The sequence below is a fragment of the Canis lupus genome, chromosome 5 (genome assembly GCF_048164855.1).
Source record: "Canis lupus baileyi chromosome 5, mCanLup2.hap1, whole genome shotgun sequence".
NCBI classification, from domain to species: domain Eukaryota; kingdom Metazoa; phylum Chordata; class Mammalia; order Carnivora; family Canidae; genus Canis; species Canis lupus.
In genome coordinates this window covers 62,471,764-62,495,290 of record NC_132842.1, presented here as the reverse complement: position 1 = coordinate 62,495,290, position 23,527 = coordinate 62,471,764, and the positions used below count along the sequence as shown (strand labels likewise).

At 40.0% G+C, this 23,527-nt stretch overlaps 1 protein-coding gene and 1 long non-coding RNA gene across 7 annotated transcripts in view; one reads left to right on the top strand and one right to left on the bottom strand.

Annotated features, from left to right (window-relative positions):
* The window catches only part of FTO (FTO alpha-ketoglutarate dependent dioxygenase), a 428,434-nt gene that overhangs the window by 284,385 nt on the left and 120,522 nt on the right, over positions 1 to 23,527 (top strand). The gene's annotated exons all lie outside the window — the stretch shown is intronic.
* On the bottom strand, positions 15,621 to 22,913 carry LOC140633896 (uncharacterized). The gene is made up of 3 exons (XR_012031487.1): positions 22,752 to 22,913; positions 21,047 to 21,222; positions 15,621 to 15,993 (listed from the first exon to the last, which is right to left on the bottom strand). It is a non-coding gene; the product is annotated as an uncharacterized lncRNA (long non-coding RNA).

Here is a 23,527-nt window from a genome sequence, read left to right as displayed (position 1 = left end):
GTATAGCTATGAAGCTAGATGAATTTTTTTTATTTTATTTTATTTTATTTTATTTTATTTTATTTTATTTTATTTTATTTATTTTTTTAAAATTCTGAGCACAGATATAATTCTACTTTGAGCCTCTCCATCCTTATTATCCATTTGGTGGCAGTTTCATGGAAAGAGATGTCTGCTCCTCTTGAATATCACATTACTCTTTAGAATTCCTGAAGCACTTCAGCTCTCCAAAACTCTTAATAAGCAGTGAGTTTTACAAAAATTTTTATTTTTTAAAGATTTATTTCTGTATTTATGAGAGACACAGAGAGAAAGAGAGATACAGACAGAGACATAGGCAGAGGGAGAAGCCAGCTTCTTGCAGAGAGCCCAATGCGGGACTTGATCCTGGAACCCAGGATCATGCCCTCAGCTGAAGGCAGAAGCTCAACTGCTGAACCACCCAGGCATCCCTAGAATTATTTTTTAAAGCAGTGATACATAAATGTTTTTTGGATCTTTTAAAAACGTATTCATTGGGCAGCCTGGGTGACTCAGCGGTTTAATGCCACCTTCAGCACAGGGCCTGATCTTGGAGACCCTGGATCAAGTCCCACGTTAGCCTGCATGGAGCCTGCTTCTCCCTCTACCTGTCTCTGAGACTCTCTCTCTCTCATAAATAAAATCTTTTTTAAAAAAAGCAACTTATTCATCATAAAGACAATACCAAGTGCTATGATGATAGGGAAAAATTAGAGCCTTCAATACATTGTTGGCAGGGATATTAAATGGTGTAGACTCTTTGGAAAACAGTTGAGAAGTTCTAAAAAGGTTAAACATAGAATTATTATACGATCCAGCAGTTCCACTCCTAGTTACCCAAGAGAAATGAGAATGTATATTTATGCAAAAATTACACACAAATGTTCATAGCATCATTATTCCTAAAAGCCCAAAATGGAACCAACCCAGATGTCCATCAAATTGAATGAATAATCAAAATGTGGTATATCTATACAATAGAATATTATTGGCAATAAAAAAAAAAAAAGAGGTACTGATAGATGCTACATGGGTGAATTTTGAAAACATGGTAGGTGAAGAAGCCAGTCACAAAGTACCACATATTATGATTCCATTTATGTGGAATGTTCAGAATACGTGAATCAGTCTAGACAGGAAGTACAGTTGTGGTTATCAGGTTGGAGTGGCAGAAAAGAATATACTAAAAGTCATGCAAGAGTACTCTTTACATGGGTAAATCCTATGGAATTTGAATTATATTTCAATAAAGCGGTTACCAAAAATTTTTTAGATTAAAAAACAACACTTCATGTGAGATCATTGTCATTTTCTTGCTTCACGTCTAGAACAAAGCCAATCTCCTTACCAGCACCTGGTTCCTGCCTGCCCCTCTGTGTACTCACCCCTCCTCCATCTTCCCACATCAGCTTCTGTTCTGTTCCTCCAGCTCATAAACTGTGTTTTTGTCTCCAGGCCTGTGCATTTGCTCCTCCCTTGGCCTGATGCGCTCTGCCCTTCTGACCTCTGAATTTTTGTCATTCAGTTGTCACCTTAAAGAGGTCCTCCCTGACTACCTTTGGTAAATTACCTCTCCATTCCCTGCACAGATGGTTGCATCATCCTGTTCTTTTCTCTTCAAAGCACCCAACTGCATCTGAAGCTCCTATTTGTTTGTCTGATGATTTATCCTGTGTAACCCACACTACATGAAACCTTCTCTCCTGAGCTTAGGGACAAATATATCTCCAAGGCCTAGCTCAGTGCCTGACACATGTGCACTCAGTAAATATGTGAGGCATGAATGAATGAGCATTATAGCATGCTCTGCCTGTCAGCCCAGTGTGGGTATCCCAGTTTGGTTATGGTGGCCCCCTGTGATGTGAATTTATCAAAGCCATTTACCTGGGCACCTTTACCTCCTTTCTCTGTTATATCCTGAGATAGAGAGGAGTCTAAAATGTAGCATCCTTTTTCTTTTTTAAAAGATTTTATTTATTTATTCATGAGAGAGACACAGAGAGAGAGACAGAGACACAGGCAAAGGGAGAAGCAGACTCCATGCAGGGAGCCCAATCCGAGACTCCAGGATCATGCCCTGGGTGGAGGGCAGGCTCTAAACCACTGAGCCACCCAGGCGTACCTAAAATGTAGCATCATTCATTACTGGAGAGGACCCAGGGGCATGGGGAAAAAATAATGGGCCTTAAATTCTGATATAAGTGAAGGTTTGCAAAATATTGTTCATAATTCCATCTACTCCCTTTGATCCATTCAGTCTCTGAAATAATCCTTCTCTTCTTAACACTTTTGTAATTTTACATTGTATTTATGTTGACTTAATTTTTTTTTTTTTTTGGTCTATAACATCATATTGGAAGCTCTTCGAAGGTAGAAAATGTGGTTATTCCTCACTCTGAGTTCTTAATACATGTATGTCACATGTCTCTTAGGCACATGATGTACCTTGACTGTCGTTTGTAAACTCTGATAACTCAGGCATCAAGATGTTGAATTAGATTTTATAGAGTTTTGTTCTGGAAACCGATGCTTTTTTCCATGCATATTTTACTTTATAGAGTAATCCCACTTTAATCTTTAATCTTAAAGGTGTTCAGAGTGTTTGAAGGTTACCTGCATAGCACCTGGGTTGCCAGCAAAGTAAAGAAACACAGGCTTGGGTTGACTTTCGATGGGAAGCAGGTGGGCTCACTTTGGCGTACTCTCCCTTGGGTGGCTCTGATGTAGAAAGACCAGCTCTCCCACCATTTTACATGCAGCCTTGTGCTAGGTCTTGGGAAAAAGAAATACTGTGAGATATATTGACCCAGGCTTTCCAGTGTTGACCCCTTGTGGAATGCTAGGAAGAACTAAAGAGATAACAGTGCTTTTTTCCTACCTTTTATCAGATCTGGAAGGAAGCTCTGAGACTAGCTTGGGACTGGCTAACCTGAAGAGTTTCAAGCCAACCACTGAGGCTTCCTCCAAGAGTTGTTGGTTTGAGCTCCAAATAGGATCATGAGGTCCTAGATATGGATGTAGGGGAAGACAGCCAACATCTGTTACTATGCTTAAAAAAAATTTATTAACATCACTTGCCATCTATGTTTGCCCACTTATATCCAATTAACCCTTAAGTGTACAGTAGAGAATTGAGATTTGTGTTGATTTTCCTGGTGGTATAGTTGCTTCCTTGGCCTTATGTCTCCATGCAGAAATTTCTATGGAGATACCATCCTGGGAAATATGATAGAAATAGTTCAGATTTTTAAAAAGAGGACTCTCTGTTTTCTCTCTCTCTCTCTCTCTCCCCCTCTCCCTCCCTCTCCCTCCCTCTCCACACACACACACACACACACACACACTCACACACTCACACGTATATTTCTCCATCTTATGTTTGATAGTTTGGCTATAGAAAAATTATCTGAAGTCATTTTATATTCTGACATCTCTTTAGTGAGTGCCTTGGTTAATGTTATTATTTCCTAAGAAAGAATATAATTTCTCTGAGAACATTAAACTATATTACTCTGAAACAGAGAACAATAAATAGCCTCTGTACCCTAATATTTGATAGGATAAAATAAGGTCATCTTACATGACTTATATTCTACCTTATGTTTGTATAATACTCAGTATTTTTTAGGGATTTCCCTCCAGGGTTTTTTTGAAACACAAAACACATTGTGTCAAAACTGATGTTACTTTTGATTTCAAAGTAATAGATAATTGTTATTGTGTTATAATGTTTAAAAATGAAACTTGAGAAAATAAATAAATAATAAGAATGATAGTTAAGAAATAGACTCAAGGCACACCTGGGTGGCTGAGTGGTTAGGTGTCTACCTTTGGCTTGGGTTGTGGTCCTGGAGTCCTGGATTGAGTCCCACATCCCTTTCCCCTTGGAGAGCCTGCTTCTCCCTCTGCCCGTGTCTCTGCTCTCTCTCTGTCTCTCATGAATGAATAAAATCTTTAGAAAAAAAAAAAAAGGAATAGGCTCGAAAATGTTTAATTAGCTTTACTTTGCATGTTACATCTTTAAGGAAAACACTAAAAATTTTCACAAATAAAGCAGTAGAATTTCCTGTGTTAGGTGATTCTATGGATATAACTGCCTTCCAAGTCAAACTGAAGTTGATGTTGCTCATTATTACTATGAGCTAAGGAGCCCATAGAAGTGGCATATAGCTATCAAGTTATGAAATACCCATGTTAGCCACTGCATACTATTGAATGAGTCTCCCTACTTAAGGAAAGAAGACAGATACAAAACAGGATATGTCAAACATACACAGAATTTTCCTGTAGGCCAGATAACCCCTCTTTTGGTTTTGATACCAGGCACTGACTCTAATGTGATGCAGCTATGTAGCCTGATGGCATGGAAATTCAGTGGAACACCGTAGCATTATGGTATATCTTCAGGCAGTACCAGGTTTCTTGTCTTCACGTCAAGGTAGATATAAAAGGGAGGAGAACCTTCTTCCATCCCATTTTTCTATAGCCTTCATAGGACTTGGCTTAGTATTTTATTTATATATGAACTATATGTAATTATCGTATTAGTTACATTATCAGCTATATAGTATAGCTGTGTCCTAAGCACTGTGCTAATGTAATACATGTAGTATTACTTATATTATCTCGTTTAATGCTCATGAGAGTTCTTTGAGGAAGATGATATTACCATTTTACAGATAAGAAAAACAGAAGAGAATAGAAGTTAAGTCATTGCCCTGATTACCTCACTGGCTCTCATTCATTCACTCATGATTCATGAGGCATTTATCAAGCAACTACTGTATAACAGCGTTGAAGATACAAGGGAAGATCAAGCCCAATCCTGGCCTTCAAAGAGCTTAAAGAACTGTGTTGGAGCAGAACTTAGTTGTCATTTCAAAGGTAAAGAAACTCAAATTGAGGAGTTTGTGGGCATCTGTCTTAGGACTATGCTGCCAAGATAAATGTGATGTATAAATGTAAGCATGAGTGGGAGGAAATGTCCTAGAAAACATTTTCTCAACCATGTCTATGACTCTTGGGAGCTCCTCGTTCATTATTAAGTTCTTTGATGACACCGACCACTGCACAGGAATCTCTTCCCAGAGCAATTTATAAATATCAAATACTTTTTATGGTGGGTAATTCTAGAAAGGGTTAAAGTTAGCTTCTCTGGGACACATAATGGGAAAGTAGCTGAACATGATTTCAAAGGGATTTTTTAGGAGAGAATTCCAATTACAGAGAAGTAATTTCCCTTTCTAGCTTACTAAGCTCTATTTCAGGCTAATGCAGTTTCAAGATCCATATCCCTTCTCCCCTTATTTCAACAGATATTTTGAATATGAAAATCTTATGTCAAAACTTAGCAGAAGCCTTCATCAGGCTTTTGAAAGGCTAAGTAAGAATTCTGTTTCTAGGAATAAAAAGATTTGGATCAGAAAGATTCTTTGCTGGCTAGAGTCCCTTTTTGGATGGTAGCTCAAGCAGTCTTTAATCATATTTTTGTTGATTATTTATTAGTTTCTCTGAGAAATCAAAGACTCAGTAACGTAAAATATGTTTTCCTTAAGATATTTTATGAATCAGAATCCAGAGTAAAGAAATAATGGAAAATACATTTCATTTGCTGATATGGACTAATTGGGAATTAAAATACCTTTCTCTAGTCAGTGCCCCACATGGAAATGCTAAGTACCCACACTGGCCCAATTGTACCAACCGCCGTTTCTGCCCAGACAAAACTCTTATGCTGCTAGTAGATAAAGAGAGTGCTTTGTCAGTAAATCAAAACTGTGGAGCACTAGAACTAATTTAAGTGAAAGGATAGGCTCCACGCCAGCTGTTTGGGTAAACCCACATTGAACCAAATGGGAGACGGATGAAACTTAATATGTGTGTATTCCAGTCATCAGCCTAGAGTGTGTGTAACGCAAGCTTGTGGTGTTTGTCATTGTGAGAAGTGTGAAGGCAGCCTTCCATTCTCAACTGCATGGGGCTGCCAGCTTGTGGCAGCTTTCGTCAATATTGGGCTTGCTCTTGGGGAGCCAGACATTGGCTAGTTTCCTGATGGAGGTTAAGGGAGCTGGGAAATGTATTTACTTGCACACATCATCCTGATCCAGTGAAATCAAAAGGTGTTTGAGAAAAAAAGCAATCTGCTAGAGTAAAATACAAAAAGGATGCATTTTATGCCACTGAGGCCAATGTAGTTTGAGGGGATATACAAGATAAACAGATGTGACAAATTAGAAAAGAATGGGGAATAACAAAGTATGTCTGGGTAATGGAAGCAGCAGACCATGGTGGTGAAGCCAAGTGATCTGAGTTCAATACCCACTCTGCCACTTACTAGGTACAAGAGCTGAGGCCGGTTATATGTCCCTTCTCTCCTTGGATCTTTGTCTGTAAACTGGACATGTAAGAACACCCACCTCAGGATCACTCAAATGTCATTTAAGACAGATGTAAGAACTGCACGACCTAAAGAAGTAGGTCAGAAGGGCTATGAGAAGATTGCTTCTCTGTGTTTTGAAGTCTGTGGTAGAAACGCATTCATCAAATTGAGCCACAATTCAAGTATCTGACAATATAAAAATGCTGATTTCTTATAGTTCAGTCTACTAAAGAGGGGCTCAGTATGACAATATGGATGGAGAGATGGTTCTGGTTTTCTAGAAAAAGAAGAAAAAAGAAAGAATGCCTTCCTCCCAGGATTGTTATGAACTAATAGATGTAAAGGTGTTAAGAATGGTACCTGGCCCATAGTAAGCATTATACAAGTTGGCGATTGTTATTATAGATCAGATGCCCAAGAGGGCCCAAGAGGACCAGCACACGGGTCACTGGCAGCAGAGACCAGTGGTGTAGAGATAACAGAGAGTGGTCAGGACAGTGACACCTGCTTCTCAGCTGCAGCCACTACTCTGCTCTGCCCTGGGTGTGGCCTTAGGGGAATGCCGGCCAAGTGTTGCCATATCTTCCAATATTTCAGAAGAAACTGGAAATCTGGATTTTGCTGAAAATCTCCCAACTCTTAAATCTTGTTGATTTACTTTAAAGCCCTCCAGAAGCCAAATAAAACCCTGTCTGTAAGCGATGGACCACCAGCTCATGGTATCTGTGGTCTAATAATGAAACATTTAAATGTAGCTTACAGAAGTCCATCTGATGAATATATCATCACACCATAAGACGGAGACTCATTTCGATTCTGGAAATATTCATTGCATTTCTACTACATGTCAGACCCTGTGCTGGTGCTGAAGATACAGTAGAGACTTAACACAAGCCAGTCCAAGGAACTCACACACTTTATAAGCAATACCTGGCACCCTGTAGATACTCCATGTTGGTTCCCAGCTCCTTCTTATTACCTCTGCTAAGTCTGGACCCAATCCAATGAGTGCTTGAAAGCTGATTTAGGTTTTTGAATAATAATAGTATGATGCAGTTTAAAACTAATAAATCTGCCAACAGTATTACGGAAGTATTCTACTGAAGTTCTCTTCCTCTTAGTTTCCTGCTTTTTCTCTGATTAGTTGTCCTCTTTTACTTGGTATCACTTCATTACTTCTGGCCATGGACTTGGGCTACGATATTTTGCCATTGTTTGCATGTTACTTCACACAGTTTTCCCATTCTGCCTTTGAGAGTGTGAACTTCCTTCACACTTCCAAGGGCATTCAATGAAACTGTAATCCTGTGAGCTAATTCAATGTTATTTGAGAAATAGGGAATATTATATATATATTCCCACCCTTTCAAAGCCCATTAGCAGAGCCCATTGAAGGCTCCGAGGAAAAACTGCAGTTTAGAAATCTACTTGATAAACCTCGTCTAAATAAATGTTTCCCAAATGTATTTGACCAAGGCCTACCATCCTCTCCTTTTACCCATGTAATGCACCTTAATATGCCAAGTTACTGGTAATTGTTTGACCCATTTGAGGAAATGCTGGATTGCCAAATTATAGTTGCTCTTAGGGACTGTAGTTTCTTTCCATTTCTTCCCTACCTCAGTATGTGCAGGTAAAGAAATTTCCAAAAGCTCAGACTTTATTTTCAAAGAGTCTAACCAGTTGAGTGTGGCCATGGGCATCTGTGGTTGCCTGACAATCCAATTCTAAATCTTCAAGGAAAGAGACTGTCATCTTGTGTTCTCTTTGGGGCACCAAGCACAAGGTCATTCTAATGGTGCAAATGTGCATTACCTGACCAGTTGAGTGCCCTCAGCAAAAAGATTCCAGGAGAGATTAAGAGTAATTGGATTTGGATAAAGAAAAGCTGGTTGGTTTGGAGTACTATTCCTGTAACTTCTCTGTAAGTTTAAAACTGATTTCCAAATTTAAAAAACTTCTTTGTCATCTTTCAAACCATGTTCCTCAAAAGTGTAAATTATACGTTGCCTTAAAAAAAATATGCAATGCTTGGCAAACCTGAGAGAGAAGAGCAAGACAGAAAAACGGAGGATGCCCTTGAGCAGGTCAAGAAAAGGGAATACAAAAGGGATTGAAGAAGAACAAGTGAACAATAGAACTGGCAGGTTTGGGTTTTTCAGAGATCAGTGCCTTATACTTGGTCTAAGATAGTGTCACCTAAGGGCCCCATGTCCAGGCTGCATTCCAGATTGGGTCTGCCCGGGTCTCCCTCAGAGTCTCATGGCCATGGTCTTTGCCAGTCCTTTCAACCCTCCCAACTGCCGACTCCTCTACGATCACCCTGTCCCATCTGCCTCCTGTGTAGGCACATCTGGCTTCTCTGCTTCAAATCCAGGTCAGTCACCTCCTCTACCAACATGTCGCTTCCTCCAGGACTCACCACACCCAGCCTCACTGCTTGGCAGCGCTTCATGGCAAGACACAACCTGATTCTTCTTTGGAGAAAGAGGAATTAGCTTCAGATTTGAGGATTCAGCAGTAAAATGACGTTTCCCACACTCACAGACCTGCGTACCAATGATAAACCTGAGTTGATTTTAGACCGTTGCTTTTAGTTTTATGTAGGCCCCAAATGACAAGGGAGCACTGAGCTAATTAACCATCCTTGTAAGCCTCAGGAGCTCTCATATGTCTTTTTGGTTGTGGGCAGAGTGTTAATGCTTTGGCTTTAATACAATTCTTTTCCTCCCAGCTCTTCAAATTTGTAAATCTTCAATAAAATGTATGTGGGAAATCAAGAGGACATGCTCCAACCCAGTTATAATAGAGGAAGACCATCCTAGCCTTTAAAATGGGTCCCATTGACACTGATATTTTACAACCCATCCCTGGGCCCTCATCCACACCTCCTGATTTTTGTGAAGGTGAGCAGTGTAGGACAGTGAGAGTCACAGGATTTTAAATAACTTCACTCCTAGGTGTGTTTGGAATGAAAACAAAGATAACCCTGTTCGACAGTGAATTTGTGCCTCTGGGTGAATGGCCAGGTGTTCTTTCAACTGAACTGTGAGACTAATTTCTTCCTGGCCTCTGGAAACCAGCTGAAGCAGTAGGCCAGCTGGTATATCTTCAATCTTGCATACCAACATCTTTCTCTGATTCACAGATTTCCTTTATCCCCAGCATTTCCTGTGGTATGTGCATCCCCAACAGTAAGCGATATCTCTTATTGGATTTGGGCATTTTTCAATTGTGAGTCTTTTGGAGGGGAGGGCATAGGAAGGAGAAGGGGGTTCCATTAGAATATTTCCAGAGGGAGCCGTGCTTTAATCTCACCCACCCCCGCACATCAGATGGTCTCCACATTCGCCAGGAGATGACACTGAAGTCATTGAGGATGGCGTTAGGAACATTTTTCTTTTTAATATTTAAATGATCTCAAAGAAAATCAAAGTTACTTTACGTCCAGTTCCTGTAATACGCACCATGACTAGGGTATAAAACAAGAAGCTATGGAGATTGTTATCTAGAGAAATCTCTCTTGGAAACTTTCTGATGACTTTTCATTCGCAAAGCACAGCTTTTCTGTATTAATTGACTCACTTTTCAGTGATTGGAGGTTTGGAGAGGCCCAGAGATTTACCTGGTGAATCACAGAGTAAACTTGATCCTTGGAAGCAGGAGCCTATATACCTGACAGTCTAGCAGTTCTCAGAATACTAGATCCTATCCGTAATTTATTTTCCCAAATAGCTGTGACATACAAGATTCTTCATGTGCCAAAAGGGGTGTTTGAAAGTCACAAGCAAGTGGTAGAGGACCTCTGGTGACTTGAAGGTGTCCATCTGCAGCAGTGTGTGCCTGTTGGCATTTCTGGTATAATCTGGACCTGTCTTATAAGTATTTTAAGGGAAATGCATTTTTCTTTGCTAGTGACACACATACATACCCTTCAGTTTTCCAGAGGCTGCCGTGCTTCAGTTGAAACTATCCCTGTCCAGTTTTGAGATGAAATTTACAGGAGCCCCCCAAAGTAAGCTCCACCATGATGCAAACCATGAAATGAACCTCCTTTTGTTCAGAGTGTGTGAGAATTTTGGTTGGCTACACTCACCAGGCAGTCACTGTCAGGGCTCAGCTAGCAAATGCCGTTCTCAGCCATTCACACAAACCTAGCCTGCCTGAAGGGTGTGCGTAGAAACATACGTGGCTTTTCAGGCACTTTTAATTGTACTGGACTTTTCAATTGCAGATTCCCTTGAACCGGATCTTAGCATATTATAACATATTATAGTATAGTATACAACGATTATGTCTCATGCAAAGCACCATAGCAGCTTTCACTCCTAAGAATATATGTTACCTCTACCGTTTACACACAGAGTTGTTTGTTGCAAGAGTTCTTTGCCCTTGGGGACAATTGTAATAGATGAAGTACCACCTTAAAAAGCAACATAGATTAATTTTCAAAAGGGAATCTCTCATGGTTCATAACTAATAATAAAGTAATAAACCTATGCTCATGGCAAAAATGCCTAGGGAAAGGAATGGGACAAGAGCAGGAAATCTGGACTAGCTTTTTTTAAAAAAAGATTTAAAATTCGAAGACTATATGGAAAAATTCAGCTTAAGAAATAACGTGAATCATGACTATTTGTATGTGTTGAGTGTTTACCCTGTGCTGAGTGCTGTGCCACGTGCTTTGTGTCAGTTTTTAAATTTCATCCTCAGAGCTCCCTACGAAGCAGGTGTTTTATTATCCCTATTTGTTAGACGAGAAAGCTGAGGCTTCAGAAGATGTCTCACAGGGTCATTCAGCCTCCAGCAAGTAGGGAAAACAGAATTCCTACTCACACGGTCAGCCTGCGAGCGGTTGCTCTTGGCCATTTTTCTTGCCTCATACATCACTCCTTCCCACAGCAGAGGTCACAGCCTGAGAGCCAGCAGGCCAAATCCAGCCTCAGGTAACAGTAGCCACTGTTGAGCAGTTACTGCGTGTCAGGACTATTTTATGCACCTTCATTATTCCTCATTTCACCCTCAAAACAACTCCCTGAAGTGAGGTAGCTGTTATTATCCCCATTATACATACGAGGAAAACTGACATTCAGATGAAGTGGTGTGTCCCCAGTGTTAGAGGGGCTGACATCCAACTCCAGGCAGTCTGGTCCGGGAAGCCACTCTCTTAACCATCGTGCTAAGAAATGCAGTTGTCCGACAACATTTTAAAACTGAGATATTTCACACTACAGGGAAAGATGTCTGACACCTCTTGGAAAACAAAACAAGACAGAAGAGTGGACAGTACTGGTTCCCCTCCAGCTGGCAAATGTGGGTAGCTGCTCATGGTAGAGGGCTATCTCGCACACCACCCCTACCTTTCACTGCTTTACTTACTCGTTACTCACTTGGACTTTGAAGGGGGCATTTCAATTTGCATTTGGGGTCTGAGGTCTTCATGGTACTGGAGCTGCCTCAACAGGGGCCTGTTGTACATGTTTTGTTGTTCGGCTGTCCAAGCTGTTCGGTGCTGACAGCATCCCGCCAAAATGACAACAGACTCCTCCTTGAAGTCTTCCTCTGTCCCCTTCCCCTAGAGAAGGGTATTCTGCTACTCTAGTATTGGCACCCAACCCAGTGGGGAGCAGGTGAGATTTATACCCTTTTCTCTCTCTGCCTAGTTGATAGCACTCTGGTGATGTTTGGTTGGCCATAACCAAGCTAGTAACAGCATCTCCAAGCTTTGGCATACAGCTTGGTAGGCTGTCGTGTGACCCAGAGACCCCTAGACTCTCTACATGTCAGCCTGAAATACAACCTAACACCCAGAAATGAAGAGAAAGATTTTGGCAAGTACATGCATCCTTCACAAACCAGAGATTTATGTATTGAACCGAGCTTTTCTAAGAACTCAGTCTTGATGATTTGTTCTGTGTTGGGCCAAACCAGTGTATTATTGGTAAGATAATGAGTGGCATTCACCCAAGGGTAATCCTTCCAGGGATTTTGATGATGTAGTAAATCATGAGTGTAAAGCCTGAGTGGTTTATGCCATTAAAACCTCAAGATAGAATTAGACTTGTAATCACCACTTGCCCATGTTTTGTCATTTATGATAATTATAGTAGTAATAATCCGTGTATTGTTAAGAAGTAGCAGTCAGAAGCATCCATCAATTTTTTATCGACACCAAATCAAGTTGATACTTCATCTTTGCTGCAAAAGTGTAGATTGCACCAATTAGTCTAAAGAAATTGGGCAGTCATTAGCAATGAAGTAAGCAGTTAATCTACAGAATATTTCTGGTCCTTCTGATGCCAACAATCCCTCTTAATTATGCGGAATATCATGAGCATCTTTGGGACTCTGTCAATAGTGCCATTGTTGGCTTAGATTAGAAGGAACATCCATGTCCCTGCTTTTATTTAGAAGAATGCACTATTACCTCCCAGCCCCCACCTTGTATCCTTCTGCGCTTCCAGGCAAATTTATTCTGAAGCAGAACACTCAAATCAAAGCAGTTGGCATTTTCTTTTTCTTATTTAGAAATGGGGATTTTCCCCAGTGGGCTGCTTTCAGGGATGGTGCATTAACTCACCATCCCATACTTAACTATTCTTGTTCACCTTACCCAAATTGTGGAATAATCATCTCCTTAAAAAGGAAGGAAGGAAGGAAGAGAAGGAAAGAAAGGAAAAGAGAGAGAGGAAGAGAGAGAGAAGAAAGAGAGACAGAACTAAAGGAAGAGGGAGTCAGAATTTAAAAGAAAATCCAACTATTTGTGAAGAAATCCTGGTGCTAATGAGCTTTCTACATCTGCCTCCAGTCTTTTCCCCAGGCTATCCCAATCTCCCTCTCTAGACATTTTCAGTCGTCATTGCCCATAAATTGTACTAAGCAGCTGAATAATGTAGTGTGGAAATTTCGAATATATGTATTTTTTTTTCTATTTAGGAAGTTTGGAAAAACAAGACTAGGAAAGAGGGAACTCATTTCTAACCTCCAACCATGACATCAACCTCTATAAGTGTTTTTTGATAGATTTTATTCCAAACTCTTAAACATACACCTATGTTGAGATTATTTGTTGTTGTTTTTGGTGCTTTTACTACATTTGGTCCTTGAACAATGCAGGGGTCAGGAGTGCTGATCCTCTGCACAAAAATCCCTATATAATTTTTGACTCCCCCAAAACTTAATAGCCTACTGTTGACTGGAAGTATTACTAGTAACATAAACAGTTGATGAACACATATCTTATGCGTTACATTTATTATATAATGCATTCCTTTAATAAAGTAAGCTCTAAAAAATTCTAAGAGATCATAAGGAACAGACTTATAGTACAGTATTACATATACCAAAAAATAAACCACATAGAAGTGGACCCATGCAGTTCAAACCCATGTTGTTCAAGAATCATCTGTATAATGGGGCACCTGGGTGGCTCAATCGATTAAGTGTCCGACTCTTGATTTTGGAGCAGGTCAGCATCTCAGGATTGTGGGATCAGGCTCTGGGCTGGGCATGCAACCTGCTTAAGATTCTCTCTCCTTCTCAGACTCTTCCTCTGCCCCTTCCTCCCCCACAAAGAGTCAACTCTATGTATTCTTTTTTTTTACTTGTCATAATAATTTTTTCACTTTACTAACAATTTCAGTAACCATTTTATATGTATAAATAGTACTCCATCAAATTACAAATTACAAAGAAGCTTATCAATTTTGATCCAGTATTTCACTTTTTACCTCAGGGAAATAATTCAAAAACATGGAGGAAATATATACTCTACTCTGGATTTAAAGGAGTACTATTTATACATGTAAAATGGTTACTGAAATCCTGAGGTGCTGACCTGCGCCAAAATCAAGATAAGCTTCTTTGTAATTCTCGATAGAAATTGCCAAATTGGGCTCCAAAGGATTTTGAAATTTTAAATTTTAAAAACCTCCCCAGTAATATGTACAGATACCAATTTAATTTTAGTGAATGAGATTTAAATTCAGATGTGTTGGCATGCTTGTATCTAAGCTAAAAATATAAATGGTGCTCTTCCATAATTAGCTAAAAATGTGAATGTTACCTCTCCATAAGGGACAAATGGGTACAGTATCAAATTGTGCTCTGACAACAACTTGGCTTAAACAAAGGCAATTATGATCTCATGTTACAGGAAGTTCAGAAATAGGACAGCTGTCTGTGTGATATGATCATAGGCCCAGTGATGTCATGAAGACCTGGATTCCTCTCTTTTAAGCTCACCATCGTAACTTCTACCCTTATATTGGCTTCCTTCATGTTTCAAATGGCTGCAGCTGCTCCAGGCATTGCATCCAGATGTTGAAACAGCAAAGATGGAAAGAGACCAACTCTTCCAGGGCTTCCTTCTCAAGAGTGAGGAAATCCTTCCTAGAAAATTCCCTGTTGACCTTCTTTCCAGTCTCTCTGCCCAGATCTGGGTCAGATGTTCACTGCTAAACCATTTACCAAGGAAAATGGAAACACCATGATTGGCTTTATTAACTAAGATTTGCTTCTGAGCCGGCAGTGGCATCTGTTTTCTCTGAGTTGAATGCATGAATAAAATAGGAGCTCTGTTAGCAACAAAGAAGAAGGGAATGGTTGTTGGGGAGGTAACCAGTAATCTCCCAAGACACCCTAAGTTTTTTTCTTCAGTCTCTGGCACACTCTTAGAACAATTTAGAATGCTATAGTAACACTTTATGCATGTAATGGTTGTCTGCAAGATACACACAAGTCCTGAGCGCTGGTCTTCATGTAAGGTTCTCATGTACTGTGACCATGCTTTGTATTTCCCTTACGTTTTCCTTAAAATCTGTCTCAGTACTGTGCACTGGAGATAAAAAGCAGGACCTCCCCTCTATTTTCATAAACCTTTGGTATATGGGTCTCATATGGAAAAGAAGTAGAACTGGCTTTCCTGTTCGAGAATTACTGTTTGGTAGAGATTTGACATCTAGGAGCGCCACTGTCAGGACTTAGGCTGGAACCGAAGGTTTACACCCTGATGAAACAAGTCTCGCTTTCCAGTCTGTATTACTCAGGCTCTGTGCATCTTACTCCACTGCACAGCCCAACATTTTGAATGTTGAATTGCTCACTGGTCCTCCAGTGAAAGACCAGGAAAGGGGAGGAGAGGGGTTGAGGAATTCATACCAGTCAAATACTTCTTGTTGTATCTAATTGGAGAAAGGGCTGAAATCACCACCTCAAAGAGTGTTTTGAAAATAATTTACTTTATTTCTCCATTCTTTTTCCCCGAATTGTACAAATTATTAGCATTACATTTTTCATTAAAAACAAAGAGAGAGCAGCAATGTAAGAAAACATGTCCCTGGGTTGAAAAAACAGGCCTAGCTACTACATGCCACAGAAATTCAGTACTATTTTACATTTCATGTACATAGTTGAATCATAGGGTACAGATACTATCTTCTTATTAATGCCTGACTTGCAAGTATTTTTTGGCAGTGGAGATAATCAAGGTGATCTTGGATCAAACCTGCCCATTCTTCAGCCAAGTAGATGAAAACCCAAAATACAACCATTTCCTACCACGCCATGATAGAGTCATTGCTTCAGTTGTAATTCTGGATGAAGACAAAAAAAAAAAAAAAAAAAACAAGATGAAACAAAGGAAAAAACTCCACCTACTGTACTTGTATACTTTTTGTTTTAGTTTGTAGGGATTTTTACAACATAATTACATGTTCTAATTATGAGATTACATACATTTCTACCACTTATATAATCAAGTGTAATTATACCAACTACTTGGGCAGACAGTGATAAAAAATTACTTGAAGCAAAAATTATATGTCGAAGTGCCATTTCAGAAAGGCTTTTGGAGCATATATGCCACAGATCCCAGATGAAGGTGACACAATAGCCTCCGATAGCTTACTTTTCATAGGTTATGGCATCGAGAATGACTCACATTATTTTGAAAGTTTGGTCTTTTTAAAACTGTCTTTCAAACCTAGCACCCATGTTATATACCTTCTCCACTTGTGCAGAAGCTGGTTGAGCTCTGAGTTTGTCTCCTTCTTGCCCTCACCTTCTCTCCCCCCCCCCCCACTTCCTGCTTCCTACCCTTCCATCCTTCTTTCCTCTTCCCTACCCTACCTTATATCTAGGCGCTGGGAGAAACAGTAGGCTAATGGGGACAAATGGAGTGGATTCTTGGGACATTATTTCCCACTCGAGTAATCCTTGGATCCAAATGTTTGAAAGCAGCTGGTTTAGAAGAGTTAATGTCATCCTTAAAATTGTCTGATTCCTCGGATGGTGGACTAGATATAGAGTCATAGTCCATTGGGTTTCATGGCCTTTAGGAGCATTTTTAGCATGATGTTGTTGTTGTGTAAGAGAAACAAAATAGAGGAAAGTAAACACTACAGCATAAGCAAAATTAGGAACTTTTAAAATGAAGTATGATGTTACAGACAGTTTCTGAGAAACAGCATGCTATTTATTATAATTGTTTCTTTCATCACTGAAAACAAAGTGTATTGAAAGGGTAATTTTTCTGCAAGTCAACTCCTTTCCCTCTGATGTCTTTTCAAGACTTTCTTTTCTTAAGCAAAATGTCTTAAAAATAGAATTGTAAAACTCATTTATTTGTGGACTACCTTAACACTGCTAGGACTTCTCCAGAGGCTTTCCATCACTTCACATGTTAACTCATTCTTGATTAAAAATAAATGAATAAAATTCTTAATCACCTGTCCTGAGTTTACAATTCAAAGCAGTTTTTTTTTTTTCTTTTTTGGACTAGCTAGTCATGTTCTCCTAAGGACAGCGTCTTTGAGGTGTGTTGTTCATCGTCCATATGGAGCAAATTAGAGAGAGAAGGAGGGGAGCTGCCACTGTTTCTGATTGGTTACGGTAGTATTAAAAAAAATTGACTTGCCCCGCTCTAGAGAAGAAAGATGGATAAAATGCTCTTTGAACACACTAGTCTTTTTTTTTTTTTTAATGTCGGTACAGAAGGGTTGCATTTATATTTGGCTTTCCAGACCTGTCTCTTGACCTTCTAATTACTTTATTTGAAACAGCACTGAGGGTATAATAAACCTGGAGGTTGCCTCTCCTTTGCTTTATCATAAATTAAAGCTGCTGGTTTGTTGAGGTGAAAGTGGAGGCAGAATGTTCATTACTGCTCAAGTGACGGCTTGTCAATAGCAGTGCTTTTTAGTTTGTTCTAGTCAGCACTTGCTGTGCATTTTGTTGGGCCACTGGGAAATAAATACAACAAGATTATACGTTTGGAATACCACAAGAGTTCACGGAAAAAAAACACAAATGATAAATTATACACTTGGTAGAAAGTGACATGCTATCTTGTGCTATTAACAACCAAAGATAATTGCAACGAATTGTAATTGCAGTTTGCAACTTACAGTACAGTGTGTCCAACATCAATCTTAATAGTGAACAAAGCAATTTATATTAAAACTTAATTCACTTGGTAACTTTCTGCTGTATACACGGGAGCTAACAGATGTAGCTTTTCAGAAAGTTCAAAGGCATTTGGAACGTGGCAAGAAATGCTAATGCAGTAAGCCTTGGAGAAATATTGCATTACTACTTGTAATGAAAACAAATGTATGTCATTATCTCCTACTTTGTGTTTATTTAATAAAATATGCAGTTTGCATGTTGGTGAATTCGGTGTTTCTGAATGGATATGGAATGATGTTCTATTTGGAATCAAAGGCCAAACAGGACTAGCAATTATGCATCGAGTATAAATAGTCTGCTTTACTATTTTAGTAGCATGCCCCTTAATGCTTCAGTGGGTTTTGTATGAAGTGTAACAGCAAACTGGAGTAACTTTATTCATGACTTTCCTTAGATTGGATGTCTTTGAAGCAAGAAAGGGAGATCTCCTGGAATTACTTAAGAGAACAAGCATATTTGTTTTGTGAGCTTGACTGATGGCCAGTAGAGCAGTTGAGTGAAATCTCTAAACTGATTAGGGCTTTAGTTCAAATAATCTTCTACCTTTTTCATTAATTTATTCCTTAATGCTATTTTGCTGCTCTTCTACCAAGGATAATAATCTCACACTCGCTGACCTCCATGAGTGGATGACCTGGAGCCCATAACTAATCTTATTTACTCTCCTGACCAGCCGAACTTCATTTACCTTGACTGGATAAAGAGCCTTGCGTTGCTAAGCTTCCCCTCCTTCGTAGCTTTCTAGTTAATCTACAGTGAAGGCAAGATGATAGCCTTTCCCAGTCAAGATCCAGAAGCATCTGGGGACAGTGGAAACTTCAGGCCATTTCTCTTCCTTTCTTGAGTCCCACTCTCCTAACGCAAATTATTTTCGGTTTGAAAGTCAATTTCCTGCCATGGGCTATATGAATACATTGTTGAATTTAGGCTTGATTGTTGAGTTATGCATGCATATAATTTTATATCCTGCTTTCTTATTTAATACCAAAGTGTTTCCCATGTTGCTTCATAATTTAATACTTATGCATTTTAATGACAATAATTCATTAAGTTTGTATACCATTTTTTTTTCTAATCATTCCCTATTATTAAAAAGTTGGGTTACTTCTGCTTAGTTTCACTGTTACAGATATTGCTGCAATAAAAATTTCTTTAGATTTTTTTCATTTAGATTTTTTTTTCATTGTTTCTTTGGAAGACGTTATTAGAAGTGTAATTTTAAGCAAAAGATGTAACATTTGTGTGGCTTTTTGCCCTACATTACTAAAATAGGTTCCTGGACTAGTTTATAGTAGTTTATATTGCTTCCAGTAGTATTGGAGGAATATATAATTTTATCACAGTAACATTGAGATTTATCCTGATTCTTTCATTTATAATCTAAATGGTATTGGGCAAGTTACTTAACCCCTCTGCCTCATCTGAACCTCCTTATTCCCCACCTGAAGGAAGGGGATAGTAACTCATGGATCATTACAAGTATTGTATTACTTTTTATATATATAATATTCGGGGAATAGTGTCTGCCATATAGGAAGCACTCAGTAAAGATTAGCTGTTATTATTCCTACTATAATTTCATTTTTCTCTTAATTTAATATCACTTTCTATTTAAGTTGCAATCTTTAAAGGAAATGTTGGAGTAGACCGTTGAAGCTAAGTAGTCAGTAGATGGCATAAGCAACTCCTACTTGTATGGAGTAAGAATTTTACAATGCTTAGGCACAGTGAGCCATTAGGTAGAACTCTCTCCAGTGAGCATTCTCGCCGTAAAGTAGAGGCTTTCAGAATCTCCTTCTCTTAAATTTAATAAGCTCCTTCTCTTATTTATATATGATAGGGGCGCCTGGGGGGCTTAGTTGGTTAAATATCCAACCCTTGGTTTTGGCCCAGGTCATGATCTCACTGTTGTGAGATAGAGCTCCAGGTTGGGTTTCATGCTGAGCATGAAGTCTGCTTGAGAGTCTTTCGCTCTCCCTCCCTCTCTGCTCCTCCTTTTCCATCTCTTCCTTTCTCTCTCAAATAAATAAAACTAAAAAGAATAATAAATGGCTCTTATTTCCAGAACAACCTAGATGGGCCTCAAAGCCTTGGGGTTCTAGTTTACTGATCCTGGGATTCTCATATTCAGTGAGAACTCAAGTCTCCCACTTTTAGGAACCAGCCTCTGCATTAAATAATGGCAGTTATTTGTTGGTCTTTAAGTAAGACAAAGAACTGGTTTCCTGGATTTCTTAATTCTGGAAAATTGACTTCAAATTTTAAAATTTTCAAAGAAAAACTGTAACTAATTGTATTATTCCATGAGATGATTTTGATGAGATGCATCTGCTGTATGTGACTGAGTTGAGAACGGCACCTTCCAAAGTGTAGAGTTGGAGCAGCGTGCCCTGGGCGAGCACTGAGCCCCTGGGTAGTAGCTGCTCCAGGTAGAGGCTAGAGATTACTTTCTGAAGACCTTCTTTTAAACAAAAGGAATGTGGATGCCTTATGTTCCCTCCTGGGAATAATTTCTGTGTTAGAATTCTTGGGTTGCAAGCAACGGAAAGAAATACTGGCTAACTTGCAGGATGGGTGTGGAAAGCAAGAGAGTGGGAGGATCTCTTTTGGGAAAGATACGGGGCTGTCTACAGTAACCTGGAAGAGTAACTCAGCTGGAGAGGCAGCAGTGCAGCTCTGAGGATCCAGGCAGGAGGAAAACACAGATACTCATCAGGGTGCTGCTCTTGGAAAGAATATGCTCTATCTACTCAAGAATCACAGTCTAACAGGGCCCAGCCTGGATCCCATGCCCACCTCTTCAGTGGAAGAGGCCGCAGCACCTTGGTGACAGTCCCACTAAAGACGGCACACTCCTGGGGGAAGAAATTTCCCTATACAAGATTGGAATCCTCGTCCTCGATGAAAGGGGAATGAAGGCTGGGCCACTACGGTTAACAAAGTTACACTGCATTTCTTAAAAGACTATAGTACTATTGTAATTCCTCAGCAGTAATGATTAGGAAAACAACTAAATGGCTTACAAAGACCAGGAAGTAATTGGATCACTCAGGGGCCGTTGCCTAAGACATTAGCCCTGGAAGTAACTAATTTTTTATTACTCAGGATGACATGAAGGGCCCACATCAAAAGGCATTTTGTAGGAGAAATGTCTCCCATTTGTCTGCAGATATCACAGACCTGAATGACAGTGGCTTCAACCTCAGAGGGATTTCTGTTTCCTTCATGGGAAATAAATCCATCAAGAATAGGGCCATTATGATGGCTGCACCACACCACCAATGTTCACGGCTCCTTCAGTCTTTCTGCTCTGCCCTCCTTTTGGCATGGCTTCTCCCTGCAGGTTTCCTTCACCACTATGAGAGAACCACAGTAGCTACTTACATTACTGGTAAGGAGGAGGAAAAAAGGGAGGGAAGGCAAATGTGCCTGGCCCTTGAGTCACCCGCCTCCCCATTGGAAAGACCTTCCCCAGAAGCCCTACCCAGCAGTCTCCTCTTGAATCCCATTAGCTAAAATGTAGTCACTTAGTCACCCCTTTTGATTAAGGAAACAGGAATAGGGATCCCTGGGTGGCGCAGCGGTTTGGCGCCTGCCTTTGGCCCAGGGCGCGATCCTGGAGACCCGGGATCGAATCCCACATCAGGCTCCCGGTGCATGGAGCCTGCTTCTCCCTCTGCCTATGTCTCTGCCTCTCTCTCTCTGTCTCTCTGTGACTATCATAAATAAATAAAAATTAAAAAAAATTTAAAAAAAAAAAAAAAAGGAAACAGGAATATTTTTCAGCCAGGTGCATTGCTACTCCTAGCAAAACCAGGATTCTGCAAGGGAGGGAGAAGAGGAGAGCAGATGTTAGGAAGGCAGCCAGCAGCTTCTGGCACGGCCCCCTTGCCGAAGTGGACGGTCTTCAGCCCCCAGGACTCTCCTGCCAGTCCCAGCATTACCTATGAGCAGCCAGTACACTGATAATGCAGCATTTTCTAGGGTAGGGAGAGAAGTGAGTGGATTGAATGATGAAAACTTTAGGTCATTAAATAAAGTTCCAACATTTTCTTCTTGCCCAAAACAGTCAGAACAAACTCTGTGGAACCGAAATCGAAGGGAAATGTGCCATGCCATTTTTCTTTAGCCTTTTTGCAATGCAACAGGACAATCAATACAAATCTTTGCAGTAATCATATATTGATTTTCCTAGAATATAACTCCATTTAAAGCACTTTTATCCCCAAGAGTAGAAACATTGGAGGCTATCAAAGAAGGAAGTAGGTTTCCTTGACCCCATCTGCAGTGCACAATTGATTAACAGAGGATAGTTATGAGAGAGAGGGAGAGACAGAGAGAGGGAAGAGAGAAGTCACCGAAAGGTTAATACTAGCTAAAGAGAAACATGATTATAGGACATTAGGCTTTTGGTAAAATCCTAAAGTCGGCAAAAGATAATGATACCATCTAAAATTGCATGAGATTTTGAGTACTTCACATACTCTTTGCTGTGCATCCCCACACCCCAACAACAACCACAGCTGAATTTGGGGGATCGACAAAGCTGTGAATGCCTGGGGACTGATTGATACATTTAGGTTCAGGGCTGATAAGCTGGCTTGATAAAGGAATGAGCGATACTGTTTCAGTTTTCCCTGAGTCATGTAGTCATTAAGCACTAAAACTCAAACTTGTATGTCTCTCAGATTGAATGTTTCTTGGCTTTCAGATAAAGCTCAAAGAAGAAAATATTTTATTGATTCACTTTTTAAATTTTTTTAAAAGAATATTTTAAAAAATTCTCATTCTTACTGTTTTGTAAGAGAACAAAACCCAAGAGCCCTGCTCCATTCCCTCCTCCCCCTCATCACTTCAACCCCCAAGGATAACCAAAACAGCCCACCTTCCGCAAATCCCAAGAGTTTAGGTCTGCTGCTGACTATTTCTGTGCGCAGATGTCTTCATCCCAGAGACAAGGGGAGTAATTGGATGGTAACGTTGAGAAAGACATGCCGGTTCTGCTCTGGCTCTGGCTCCAGAGGCTGGGATGTCGCCAAAACCGAGGGTGACGCCTCCCGAAGCAGTCCCAAGTTAGCCTCCTAACTGCACTCCTGGAAAAGGTCAGAGGGTGCCCTGGCGTCCACTTGTTCACAGTGTATTGTTCTCGGCGTATTTCCCTAAATCCCTCTTGTTTTTTTGTATCAAGGCTGGGGCTGCACAAACAAGCTCTTCACTAAATTAGAAGGCGTGTGCAGCCTCATTATCCCTCTCAATGTGTTGTACTTGATACTGTTTATTTTACCAGCAACTTCGGTCATTTGTGTTTTGCTTTGTTTCCCCCCCCCCTTTCTTTTTTTCTTTTTCTTTCTTTCTTCTTCTTCTTCTTCTTCTTTTTTTTTTTTTTTTTTTTTTTTGGCTTCAGGCAAAGCAACTAGTACACATTGTCAGATAAAGTATCTTATCTGTCAGCAGCACCCTTGTGAATTAATCATAATTCAATAGGCTTACTAATCAAGATTTGAGATGAATGTTTTGATAGAGCAATCAGATTTGTCTAATCTATCATTAGTTGACAGTCGCTGCAGGCAGAGTGTGAACTTGGCAATGGTAGACCTGTTTCTGATCCCTTTGGCTGGGCCCACCGGTTGGGTAGCATCGCCGATGGTAGCTGTGGATGCA